Source organism: Lygodium microphyllum, chromosome 21 (assembly GCF_053477565.2).
Source record: "Lygodium microphyllum isolate KBCC chromosome 21, Lygodium_microphyllum_v1.1.10, whole genome shotgun sequence".
Lineage (NCBI taxonomy): Eukaryota > Viridiplantae > Streptophyta > Polypodiopsida > Schizaeales > Lygodiaceae > Lygodium > Lygodium microphyllum.
The window spans coordinates 41,208,139-41,220,404 of record NC_141155.1 but is presented as its reverse complement, the minus strand read 5'-3'; the positions used below and the strand labels follow the sequence as shown (position 1 = coordinate 41,220,404).

General features: G+C 39.7%; 1 pseudogene; it reads left to right on the top strand.

Moving 5' to 3' along the window:
• The first annotated feature begins 8,913 nt into the window (after window positions 1–8,913).
• On the top strand, window positions 8,914–9,485 carry LOC148017923 (V-type proton ATPase subunit B 2 pseudogene; annotated as a pseudogene).
• The last annotated feature ends 2,781 nt before the right edge of the window (window positions 9,486–12,266 follow it).

Here is a 12,266-nt window from a genome sequence, read left to right as displayed (position 1 = left end):
ACAACATATTCATAGCTCTTGTAGATACTGTGAACATGGCTGAGCATGCCATAGTTGGCACCCAAGGGTTTGAGGTATTGGAGGCTATCTTGATAGTAGGACAAGATCCCTTAGAAGAGCAACAAGACACCGTGATTGACGATAGGTGTGGAATTTACCAAACCTTGGCCAAGAAGGAAGCAAGTGTATCAATATTCGTAGCTCTTATAGATATTGTGAACATGGCTGAGCATGCCATAGTTGGCACCCAAGGGTTTGAGGTATTGGAGACTAGCTTGATAGTAGGACAAGAGCCCTTAGAAGAGAAACAAGCCGCCCTGATTGACGATAGGTGTCGACTTGACCAAACCTTGACCAAGCAGGAAGAAAGTGTATCAATATTTTTTCTAGACATTTATTCTATTATATATACTATTTTGTGCTAACTTCATGTCAATGTAAGTCTTGCTTAACATTGATGATTTTGCAAGTCCTCAGAAGGACTAGGGAGCATTTGGAAAGGATGTCTCCATAGGACACCACATTGGCAAGATCTCCATCGCTTGCATAGCCATTGTCAATGCCACCTTCACCCTAGATGGACGGGCTCACCTTTCTATCCTCAAGTCCTTGTCAAATGTGCTCTATGTATCCACCAACACCTTGAATGCACACAATATCATTCTTGTTAAAAAGGAGTCTACATTTTAGCATTCAACTATGATAGGATTAAAGGATTTTACAAATTTATTGGTCAAAATTCGTGATTGGGCAGGCCATTCAACTTAATTTTGCTTAACATGCTCAAAAATGCCATTAGGAAGATGATATGGGTAGTCCAAAAAGCCTTTGATGGTATAGAGTGAGAATGGACAAGATGGTGACAATGTCCATGTACTTTGTCACTTGTATGACACATGGTAACTTATCATTTGACAAAGAAAAAAATTTAACTAGACAATTGGCTCAATAATCGATTCCTCGTTCTACTTAATTATCGAGTTCTCAATTGACATTGCAAATTTAATCATTACACTATCATGTACAAATACAATATGAGACATTCGAGGTACAATAAAAAGAAAATATTTCTTATTACATGTCAAAGTGTATAAAGTACTTTGCATTGCAGCATGTTATAAAAAAATGTAGGCCCTTGGTAGCTATAATCTCTCTCCTCTCTTCTTCCTCTAGCTAACTACATGTCTCTTTGCATGATGGTAACCAGCTTGGCATGAATTGCATACAAATATGTGTCCTCAAGAAGGGTGATAAGGTATGCTTCTGCAACTTTGTGGATAGTCTCCACTACAATCCATTGCATGCGGAGTTGGTATCCATAAGAGCGAAGGATTTCCTTCACTTAAGCATGCAAAATGCACTTTCCTGATCAATAGCTCTATGCTCTTCTGGTACTTGGAGATCTCCCTAAGAGCCACTAGGTGATAGTTCTTCCTTCACTTTTGCCTTTACCTTGGGACTCATCTTGTTGGACTCCATTTGCAACAAGAGTTATGTTTGATAGAGGGTATGTCTCATACAAAGGATCCATCCACTAAAGCTTCCATTGGAGATAAAGTTGATATGGTGGTAGAGACACTAATAGAGTGGCAAAGAAAGAAAGATCTTGACCAAGACTTATAAGTTACTTAAATATACAAATACTTTCATGGTAATTATATATGTTATAATAGCAAAACGAGTCCATAATAAATAGGGTGTAGCTTTTGATGATACCATGGCAATGATATATGCTTTGATTAAAGATGACCATATGTAGGATATAGAAGATAGAGATGAGTAGAAAGAAGATATTTTGGATTTCAGTATACATTATGAGATTATAGGGGGTGAAGATACTCCATTAGTGATTTTCCTAGTGTTTTTGTAGCACATGCATGAAGAATGAGGAAAACTATGCATATAAGAGTATGATTTAAGAGTGTCTACTCAGCATGATATGATTGATATTTTGCCATATTATCCAAGAAGATTTAAAAAGCTTGGAATGCTATGAGGATTGATAAGCTCTAGTATGATATAAAAGGACTCATGCTAAGAGATGTAGAAGATGAAGATGTAGAGGAGAATCTAGAAAAAGATAAGCAATTTGGCAGTGAATATGAGGATATGAAATATATGTTGACATATGAGCTTGATCCTGAGATACCATGTGATCTTGGTGAATTTATATAGCTTGCGTTACAATAGAGGTTGGATGAGCTATCTTTAAGATTTAGAGATATACATATAGGATAAGAAGTTTGAGTACGATTTGACCAAGAGAAATTGGACTTGTGATGTAATGAAGACAAGTTTTGAGATTTATGATGCTAGTAGAGGTAGAATGATCCAATGTATGATATCTTGGGAACACATAAATGGGTTTTCAATCCAAGTGGACTACACTATTGGACCATTTAGAGGATGTTCAGAGGGGGTGGATAGAATAATATTATAGGTTTAGTGAAATAAGAGCAAGGAAAACGCATCCATAGAAGTATTTTTAATATGTGCTTATTGTGTACTTGAATAGGATCTTTACATGATTTTCAAGAAGCAAAATTGGTCCACCAAAATAGTCTAAATTTCCAATGACTTATTGAGAACTTTGGATAGATCCAAATAGAGACAATGACCAATTTTGAATAGTACAAGTTGTCCAAGAACAAAACTATAAAGCAGTGATATGTTTTACTAAAAGTAGAAAATTTTATATTTTAAGAAGATTTTCACAATTTTGTTTACATTGTCTTGTAGCATTAGGGGAGTTTTGAGGTCTCGAAAATGCCCTGTAAGAGATCCTAGAGAGAGAAAATAATTTAAGAAATAAAATCATTTTATAGAATTTTTAAAAGGTTTATATTTTGGTAAGTTAAAATATCAAAATTCGTTAATAAGTCATTGTCGTGATATTCTCATGGTCACATCAAACCTAGAAATCTAGGTCGCCATAAAGTTGTTGAGATATCGAGCTCCACTCGTGATATGCCAGGGTGACCGTTGTGCATTTATGTCACCGACATGTCAGTTGCAGATGCGGTCATGATATGCCAGGGTGACCGTTGTGCATTTATGTCACCGACGTGTCAGTTGCAGATGCGGTTGGTACACCGCCCATGAATAATAGCTACATGATAGCTATTCTTATCTACTCTAGTTCGTGGCTCAGTTAGTATGCCACCTTAGTTAGTTGAGTTTGGTTTGAGACCCATATATAGGTTCTTCTATTTCTTTGTACTAGAGTTCTTTTTGGCTTACACAACTAAGAAGAGAAAAACTGTTTTCAGCCTCCACCTTTGTGTGTATTCCCCCATTGTGCAAGCAAGAAAGCTACAAGTGAGACTCCTTCCTTCTCTCCCACAATCTTGACATGGTATCAGAGCCTTGTTCGTGGTAAGGAGCTCAAGAAAGCAAGCCAAGCTCGTGGTGTTCTGGTAAGAGGAGCAGTGTTGCTTTCATTTTCTGTTTTGGGAGCAGATCTCTGCAGGTAGCACAACCGGAAAGTGCAGGAGTGCATTGTCTCAGGATGAGACGCCCTTCGCGGTGAAGCAAGATGGCAGTATTTGAGGCCATTTCGGGGCCTGTTTTGGAGGTGAAAGTTTTCTGCACGCACTCAGGAAAAGGCCTAGTTTTATGCTGTGCAGCCACTGTTCTATAGGTCGGTGAAAAGTTACTGTAGAAATTGCATCGTATGCTTGTGCGCAGAGACATTGGGAGTTACAGAATCATCCCTGTTGCCTGTTGATGCAAAATCGCCACTAGGAAGTGACTGTGTGGTCAAATACCACTCTCGTTAGTTTTGCAGATTTGCCTTTGTGAGGCTGAAGCTGTGTTCTTTGCAGTGACAGAATTTTTTGCAGTGTTCTGTAATGGCGTCTGATTCTCTCTCACAGATTGTCACTGAAAAGCTTGACAAGAACAACTTCCAAGCATGGAAGTTTAGAATGATGAATTTCCTTATGGGAAAAGGATATTGGGAATTTGTTGCAGGAAATGAAGAAGAACCAGTTCTTCCTGATGTTCCCAATCAACAGCAAATGCAGGCATTCAAAGCATGGCATGAGAGAGCCAGGAAAGTTATGTACTGGCTGTCTATCAGTATTTCAGACTCTATGATTGTGCATATTCAGGATGCAAGTGCGCCAAATGAGGCAAGGGATACTTTGTCAAAAATGTATAGCACAAATACGCAAGCCAGGAAAATGCAGCTCAAGCAAGAGTTGCATAATGTGCAAAGAGAAAGTATGAGCATCAATGACTACCACATGAAGGTGAAGAAGATTGCAGATGCACTTGCTTCCATTGGGTCGCCATTGGAAGATGATGATTTAGTTTCCGTGACCTTGAATGGTCTAGGAAAGGATTATGCATAGTTCCGAACATCCATTTCCGTCCGTGAAAGATTTCCTGATTTTGAGGAGTTGATTGCTCTTCTAATTTTTGAGGAGCAGAGAAATGGTAGTGCATCCTCTTCAGGAGGAACTTCAAAAGAAGCTGTCTTCTACTCAAATGCTGGAAGAGGTAGAGGCAGAGTTAGAGGAGGCCGATTTGGAGGCCGTGGTAGAAATCAGAATATGCAGCAAACTCAAGAAAACTAGTCCTATGGAGGAGGACGTGGTAACTCTAGAGGCAAGGGGAGCCAAAGAGGTCGTGGTGGATGGCAAAGAGGCCAAACTGCAAACAATAATGTTGAATGCTACTACTGTGGTAAAATGGGTCATATGGCTAAAGACTGCTATAAAAAGCAGAATGACATCATGAATGGAAAACTGCAACAAGGGAATTATGCATCTTCTAGTAGACAGGGTGATGACAAAAATGAGCATTTATTTATGGTGCAGCACATGAACAATTCTGTGACAAGTGCAGAAGAAAGCAATGATGTATGGTATGTTGACTCAGGTGCATCAAACCACATGACAGGTCATGCCGAATGGATGGAGGATGCAAGGAAAATGGAAAAACCAGGATTTGTGGAGACTAGTGATGATACTACACATCCTATTGTGCAGATTTGAAAATTTCCTTTGTCTATGCAGGATGGGAAAAAGAAATACCTGTCTGATGTATTTCATGTCCCGAATATCACCAAGAATCTGGTTTCTGTTGGTCAAATGGTTGAGCAGGGCTTGCAGGTCAGATTTAATCCTCATGGATGCTTTGTTGAGGATATGAAAAATAAAGGTCGCTTGATAGCAAAAGGAAAGAAGATGGGCAGAATGTTTACATTAGATGCAGACATGTCTGAATTGAGTGCAGCAATGTTTGCACATGGGACCGGTGTAGTTGCAGATATTGATATCTGGCATAAATGCATTGGTCATGTTAATGTACAACGACTTAAATCAATGCAGGCCCAAAATATTGTTGCAGGATTGCCCAAATTCAAGGTTGCAAAAATGCATAAGGTATGTGAAGCCTGTCAGTTTGGAAAACAGGCAAGGAAACCATTTCCTAGACATGTTCAAGAGAGTGAGAAGCCATTGGAATTAATCCACTCTAATGTGTGGACTACTAAAGCTGCATCTCTTGGAGGCTGTCAGTATTTTGTCACTTTTATTGATGACTATAGCATAAAAGTTTGGGTGTATTTTATGAAAAAGAAAAGTGAAGTTTTTGGGCATTTCAAAACTCTTAAAGATATGGTTGAAAAAGAAACAGGCCTGCAGATAAAATGCCTAAGGTCAGATGGAGGTGGAGAGTACCTCTCAAATGAGTTTGCAAGGTTCCTGTAGGAGCATGGCATAAAGCAGCAATATTCATGCAGTCATACCCCACAACAAAATGAATTGCAGAAAGGAAAAACAGGCATATTGGAGAGGTATCTCGTGCCATGCTCAATGAAAGAGACTTGCTAGATTTTTAATGGGCTGAAGCAGTTGCTACAGCAGTCTACATAATGAATAGGACTCCCACTGCAGCAATACATGGAATGACTCCAGAGAAGAGGTATACTGGTAGGAAACCAGATATTTCTCATTTGAAAATTTTTGGTCGCATTGCCTATGTACATGTGCCAGATGAGTTGAGATCCAAGTTGGATCCAAAAGTTGAGAAGTGCATCTTTATTGGTTACTCTCTGCAGCAAAAAGGGTATAGATGCTATAACCCTTCTACTCGTAAGTTTACAGTGAGCAGAGATGTTGTTTTTGATGAGATGAGTAGCTGGTATAAACCACTAAATATGATTGATGATATAGATGCACAAAATGGTAATGCTGCACAGAATTCACAGCAGCAGTCACAAAATATTAGTGGACATGGAGCGTCCTCTAGCAATGGTTCACATTCTTCGCCATGAACAGGAAGATTGAGATCAAGAGAATCTTCTCAAAGTAATGCAGATAGTGGTATGCAGGTATCACGAAAAGGAAAAGAGAAGGTTGATCAGCCCATGTTTGATGTGAATGCAGGTCACTCTTATGTGGATGGTGAATCCAGTGGCTCAGAATAGAGCATTGATGATGAGTTGGATATTCCTTCTATTGTTACACCTGGAGTAAGGAAGACCACGGATATTTTGAGAGCACCTGGGAGTGAACCTACTTTGCGCAGGTCTCCGAGAGCTAGGTATCCTGTGGATAGGCTGAAATATGATGGATTTACAGCCATTCACTATGCATATATGGTCAAAGTGATACAGGAACCAGATCCACTTCTTTTGAGCAAGCCATGGGAAAAGAAAAATGGAAGAAAGCCATGGATGAAGAAATGGATGCCTTGGAAGCAAATGCTATGTGGGAATTGGTACCTTTGCCTAAAGGTAAAAATGCAATTGGCTGTAAGTGGGTTTATAAGGTGAAGCACAATGCATATGGTTCTGTGAACATATACAAGGCAAGATTAGTAGTCAAGGGATATGCACAAACATATGGCATTGACTATGAAGAAACATTCAGTCCGGTTGCAAGGATGGCAACCGTAAGAGCAGTCATTTCTATGGCTGCATCAAAAGAGTGGTCTTTACATCAGATGGATGTAAATAATGCCTTCTTGCATGGTGATTTGCAAGAAGAGGTATATATGGAGCAGCCACCAGGTTATGTGCATGCTGTTCATCCTGAGTTTATTTGCAGGTTGAAGAAAGCATTGTATGGCTTGAAGCAAGCACCTAGAGCATGGTCTGACAAGATCGGACAGTATCTTGTCACTATTGGCTTTCAGATTTCCAAGGCAGATTTCTCACTTTATGTGAGAAAAACAGAGAAAGGTATTATGCTGCTTGTCATTTATGTTGATGATTTGATTATGATAGGTGACAGTGATGAAGATATCCTTCATGTGAAAATGCTATTGAAGCAGAAGTTTGACATGAAGGATTTGGGAGAGCTATGTTATTTCTTGGGCATTGAGGTGATTAGATCACCAAGTGGGATACAGCACTTGCAGAGGCAGTATGGATTGGACATGCTGTCCAAATATGGGATGACAGGTTGTAAGCCTATTTCAGTCCCTTTGGAGCAGAATGTGAAGCTGAGCGCAGATGCAGGTGAGCTTCTAGAAGACCCTACTATGTACAGACGCATAGTAGGAAGCTTGATTTATATGACTATTACCAGGCCAGATTTGAGCTATGCTGTTGGATTGGTAAGTCAGTTTATGCAGGCTCCAAGGAAACCGCATTTGGATGCGGCTAGACACATACTCAGGTATGTGAAGTCCACATTGCAGTATGGACTATTTTATGAGACTGGGGTTCAGATACAGTTGCATGGATACATTGATGCTGATTGGGCTGGTAGCATTTCTGATAGACGATCTACCAGTGGATATGTGTTCTCTTTTGGGAGTGTTGCAGTCACTTGGAGTAGCAAGAAACAGCCTACAGTTGCCTTGTCCAGCACAGAGGCTGAGTACAGGGGTGCAGCAATGGATGCATGTGAGGTAGCTTGGTTGCATAAGCTACTTTATGATATGCATCAAACTACAGATGGGCCAGTTGTCATTTATTGTGACAACATGAGTAGTATACACTTGGCAAATAACCCAGTCTATCATGCTAGAAAAAAGCACATTGAGGTGCATTATCACTATGTGCGGGAGAGGGTTTTACTAGGTCTTATTGATCTAGTTTATGTCAACACAGAGGATCAGGTAGCTGACATATTCACGAAGGCATTGGGCGCAGAAAAGCTGCGCAAGTTCAGAGACCTGCTTGGTGTGCAGGAATTGGGATTGAGCTCGAGGTGGAGTGTTGAGATATCGAGCTCCACTCGTGATATGCCAGGGTGACCGTTGTGCATTTATGTCACCGACGTGTCAATTGCAGATGCGGTTGGTACACCGCCCATGAATAATAGCTACATGATAGCTATTCTTATCTACTCTGGTTCATGGCTCAGTTAGTATGCCACCTTAGTTAGTTGAGTTTGGTTTGAGACCCATATATAGGGTTCTTCTATTTCTTTATACTAGAGTTCTTTTTGGCTTACACAACTAAGAAGAGGAAAATTGTTTTTAGCCTCCACCTTTGTGTGTATTCCCCCATTGTGCAGGCAAGAAAGCTACAAGTGAAACTCCTTCCTTCTCTCCCACAATCTTGACAAAAGTTGGCCAAGGTTGTCATAATGAAGATCTTATCTCTCATTAAAGTGAAAACTAATATTCAATTTGAATTTTGGTGGATACTCGATTGCCTCCCTCCATCGTTTCTCTGCCTACAAGAAGCACATAAAGATTTTGATAAGCTACCAAGTCAAAGCATTTCATCATAGGGCATAATGATAATTGGATATGCCTTGCATGGCCCCTTCAATATGGTCCTTAAACTCTATGGTGAAATACTAGAGGGTATGGGTAATTCTTGTAGGTGTGCTGAAAGTATGTGTAAATACAAGAAAAATAAGCCAAGGAAGGTTGGTACATGAACAGGCCTATCTTGGATCTTAGAAGCTCCAGTTCGTGTGAACTTCAAAGCACACACAGGAAGCCATGGGAGTGAACATGGAAACTACTCAATTTTTTAAACATGATTTTGAAGAAAGAGGCTCAATGGAGAGAGTTATTTTATTCTTGAATTTGGAAAATTATCCTACCATTGAGCATATTATTACTCCTAGGATTGTCCTCACAATAGCTGAGCATCTAGCGTATGATCTTGGCAAGCATGTGCTTGTACGAGAGGTCTTTGTAGCATGAGAGGAAGTTCCTGCTTGTTGTGGATATCGTGGTTATATGTACACTGAATTGGCCACAATTTATGAGCATGCAAGAAGAATCCAAGGGAGAAAATGATCCATTACACAAATGCCCATTTTGACCAAATGATGATATTACTCATCTAGTTTCTAATTTGATTAGGTATATTACTGAGGGTCAAATTTACATTGATCAATAGCTCCATAATCAACAAATTTATCCTCCAATCAATGTTCTTCCATTTCTTTCATGATTGATGAAGAGTGCTATTGGGGAGGGGATGACAAGAAAAGATCATGTGGATGTTTTCAAATCAACTCTATGCTAACTATGCAATTTGGAAAAGCATGCAAGCTAAAACATGAGAACTGAAGCAATCATCTGACTACAACTTTTCAAAAGGAAGGAGGAGTGCATGGAGTGCTTTTTTGGCATGGAGAGCTTTCCTTTTCAAAGGACTTGCCTTAGTCTATGTTATCGATGGAACTTATTGTCTTTGTTTTCTTCATCCTCGCCCTTTCCCGCGACCACTTGGGATGCTAGGTCTCTTGCTAGGGATGGCTTCACCATAGTGGAGATGCTCTTCCACTCCAATATCATTGCCCTTGTCTCCCCCTACCCAGTACTCCCTAAACAAGGCCCTTGTCTGGTATGATCACTTGAGTGCTTGCATCGAGGAGCTCCTCGTTTAGACCCGTGTGTGTGCCTTGCGCCTCTCTCATGACCACCTTCTTGTGGTCGTGGAATGCAAAATCTTCACTTATAGCCTTGCTGACCTTCGCCTCATCCACCAGGTTGAGACCCTCGTAACTTGGAGGGGGCTTTGTGCTCTTGTTTCTATGGCAGGATATTACATCATGGCTTGCCTTGGGGCTAAATGTGAGGAGGTCTGTGTGGAGCATTATAGCAATAAGAAGACCCTATTTATACAGGATCATACATTTGCAATAGCCTGCATATCTCTCTGTTAGTATGGGATTCTCTTGGCCAGAGCAAACACAAAATGACCTTTGGTCCAGATATTCAATGCATCACATGGCACAAAACTCCAAGAGCTTCAATGAGGTGTAGATTGAGTAGATATACATAACTTACAATTTTCACCCAACAACACCTGGTTGGTGAAAAAGCTCCATTTGGCTCCATAGAACGTGGCGAGTGATGAAAAAGCTTCATACAAAAGATTTTTTAACAATGTGAGAAAAGCATAAGCTTTAGAGCTAAACGCCTTAAGCTTTTATGAAAAAGAAAAAAAAAACACACATGAGAGAGAGTGGAGAAAAACTATGAAACGGAGGATAAGAAGGGGAGAAGGGCCATCAAAATCACAAGTGTGTGTAAGGCTTGAGGTTGAGATCTTATCCCTTGCCTTCTTTTCTTTTGACATCAAGTCGAATGTGTGAGGCTTGAGGTAGAGATTTTATCCCTCACCTTCTTTGATCTTGCCATCAAATTCCGGAGAGAAAGTTTGAGGACGTGCTTTAAGCCCCTCGCCTACATCGAGTTTCAATATTGCGAGTCGCTATGGAGATTGGCTTGAGTTGAAGAGCATAAAAATTCTTGCCTATTTTTGAAGATTGACATAAAATTCCGTACAACATCAGGCTTCTGAGTCGAACTTTGTGCTCCTCTAAATTCTTCCATAAAATTTGTCATCCCACCTTTTTCTCTTCACTCTTAGTTTGAGCATTCATATTATCTTTTCCAAAAATATTGTGATAAAAAAACAAGAATCTTATGAACCTATAACTTTCTAATATTTAATATCAAGAAATTATTTTTCTCATTCAAAATTCATTTGGATAAATTTTATTTCATTGTAATCTCCCATCTCAAAGTGTCCTTGTAGCGAGTGACTTCATGAACCCTCGCACATATCCCATGCGACATCTAGTTAACCCGACATGAAAGCATTGCTTGTGATCATCGAGATGGGAGAGTCTTCGAATAATCCACATTCATCATCGACTACTTTTTCCTTTTTGACCAATGAGATGAAGACTTTATTGCAAACTCTTTCTTTAGCCATTATGATGTAGAATCAACAAATACACTTATCTATGCAACAACAATAGGAATTACATTAACAACAATTGGATCAACAACGAATGCTGCATCAATAATAAGAGCATACATATGGTGCAACCAAGACAATAAAGGTTATGGTTAGTGAGAACAAATTATTTGATGGCCGAAATGTTTCACCTTATCTTAAAGCCTTTGAAAGCTAGATGTGATTTTTCACAGTTCTAACCAATTGGAGTAATTATTTCTTATGGCTTGTCATGTATGCTTTGCGGGTTAGAGTGACAGATTTGTTTGTGAAAGACTCAAACTAGAATGTTTTCAAGAAAGCACTCAAAGATGAATATTTTCTCGAGGATTATGGTATTGCTACATGGAAGAAATTCAGAGAGTGGGTCTATGAGCCCAACAAAGGACTTGTTGCTTCCTAGTTGCTACAGGAGTTTGAAGAGCGATATAACTAGTTGGATACACTAGAGCAAAGAGTTCTAAACTCAAAGAAAGTGGAGTTATTCTTGCGAGCAACTGATCTTGCACTTCAGGACGAGTTGGTAGAGTTTCTTGAAGACCTACACAACCTATGGGATTGAAGACCGATTGGCAGGATTCTGATGATCCGGTCTCTACATTGATAAAGAGGCGGAGATGGAAGGCTCGTTGCAGGACTGAATGCAATCACTATCAACAATGTCTCCTACCACAATATCTCCTACTTGTCCTATTGAACTATCCACTTTTTCTCCTATTTCTCATCCTGCATCTATGCTTACTTCTATGCCTATGCCTATGCATATTCCTGCTAAGGTTGTCAAACCATCTACAAAACTGACTCTCGAAGATATGGTGGAAGAAATTTCAAAGAACTTAAAAGATCTTCAAATCAAGATGACCAGAATGGAGTAGCAGTCACTTAGTCAGGCCAGCTCCAAGTTCGTCCCCAAGTTCTTCTACTCCAACAAATTCTTCCAGGAATGATCCTATTCACTGCTGCATGTGGTGTCATAGTCCAGATCATGAGTGGAAGGAGTATCAAGATTTTGAAGAGGTGAAAAGGTTGAAATTGGTAGTCTGGAAGGAAAATATCATATGTTTTTGAGATACAGAGAAACCGACTAAACTGA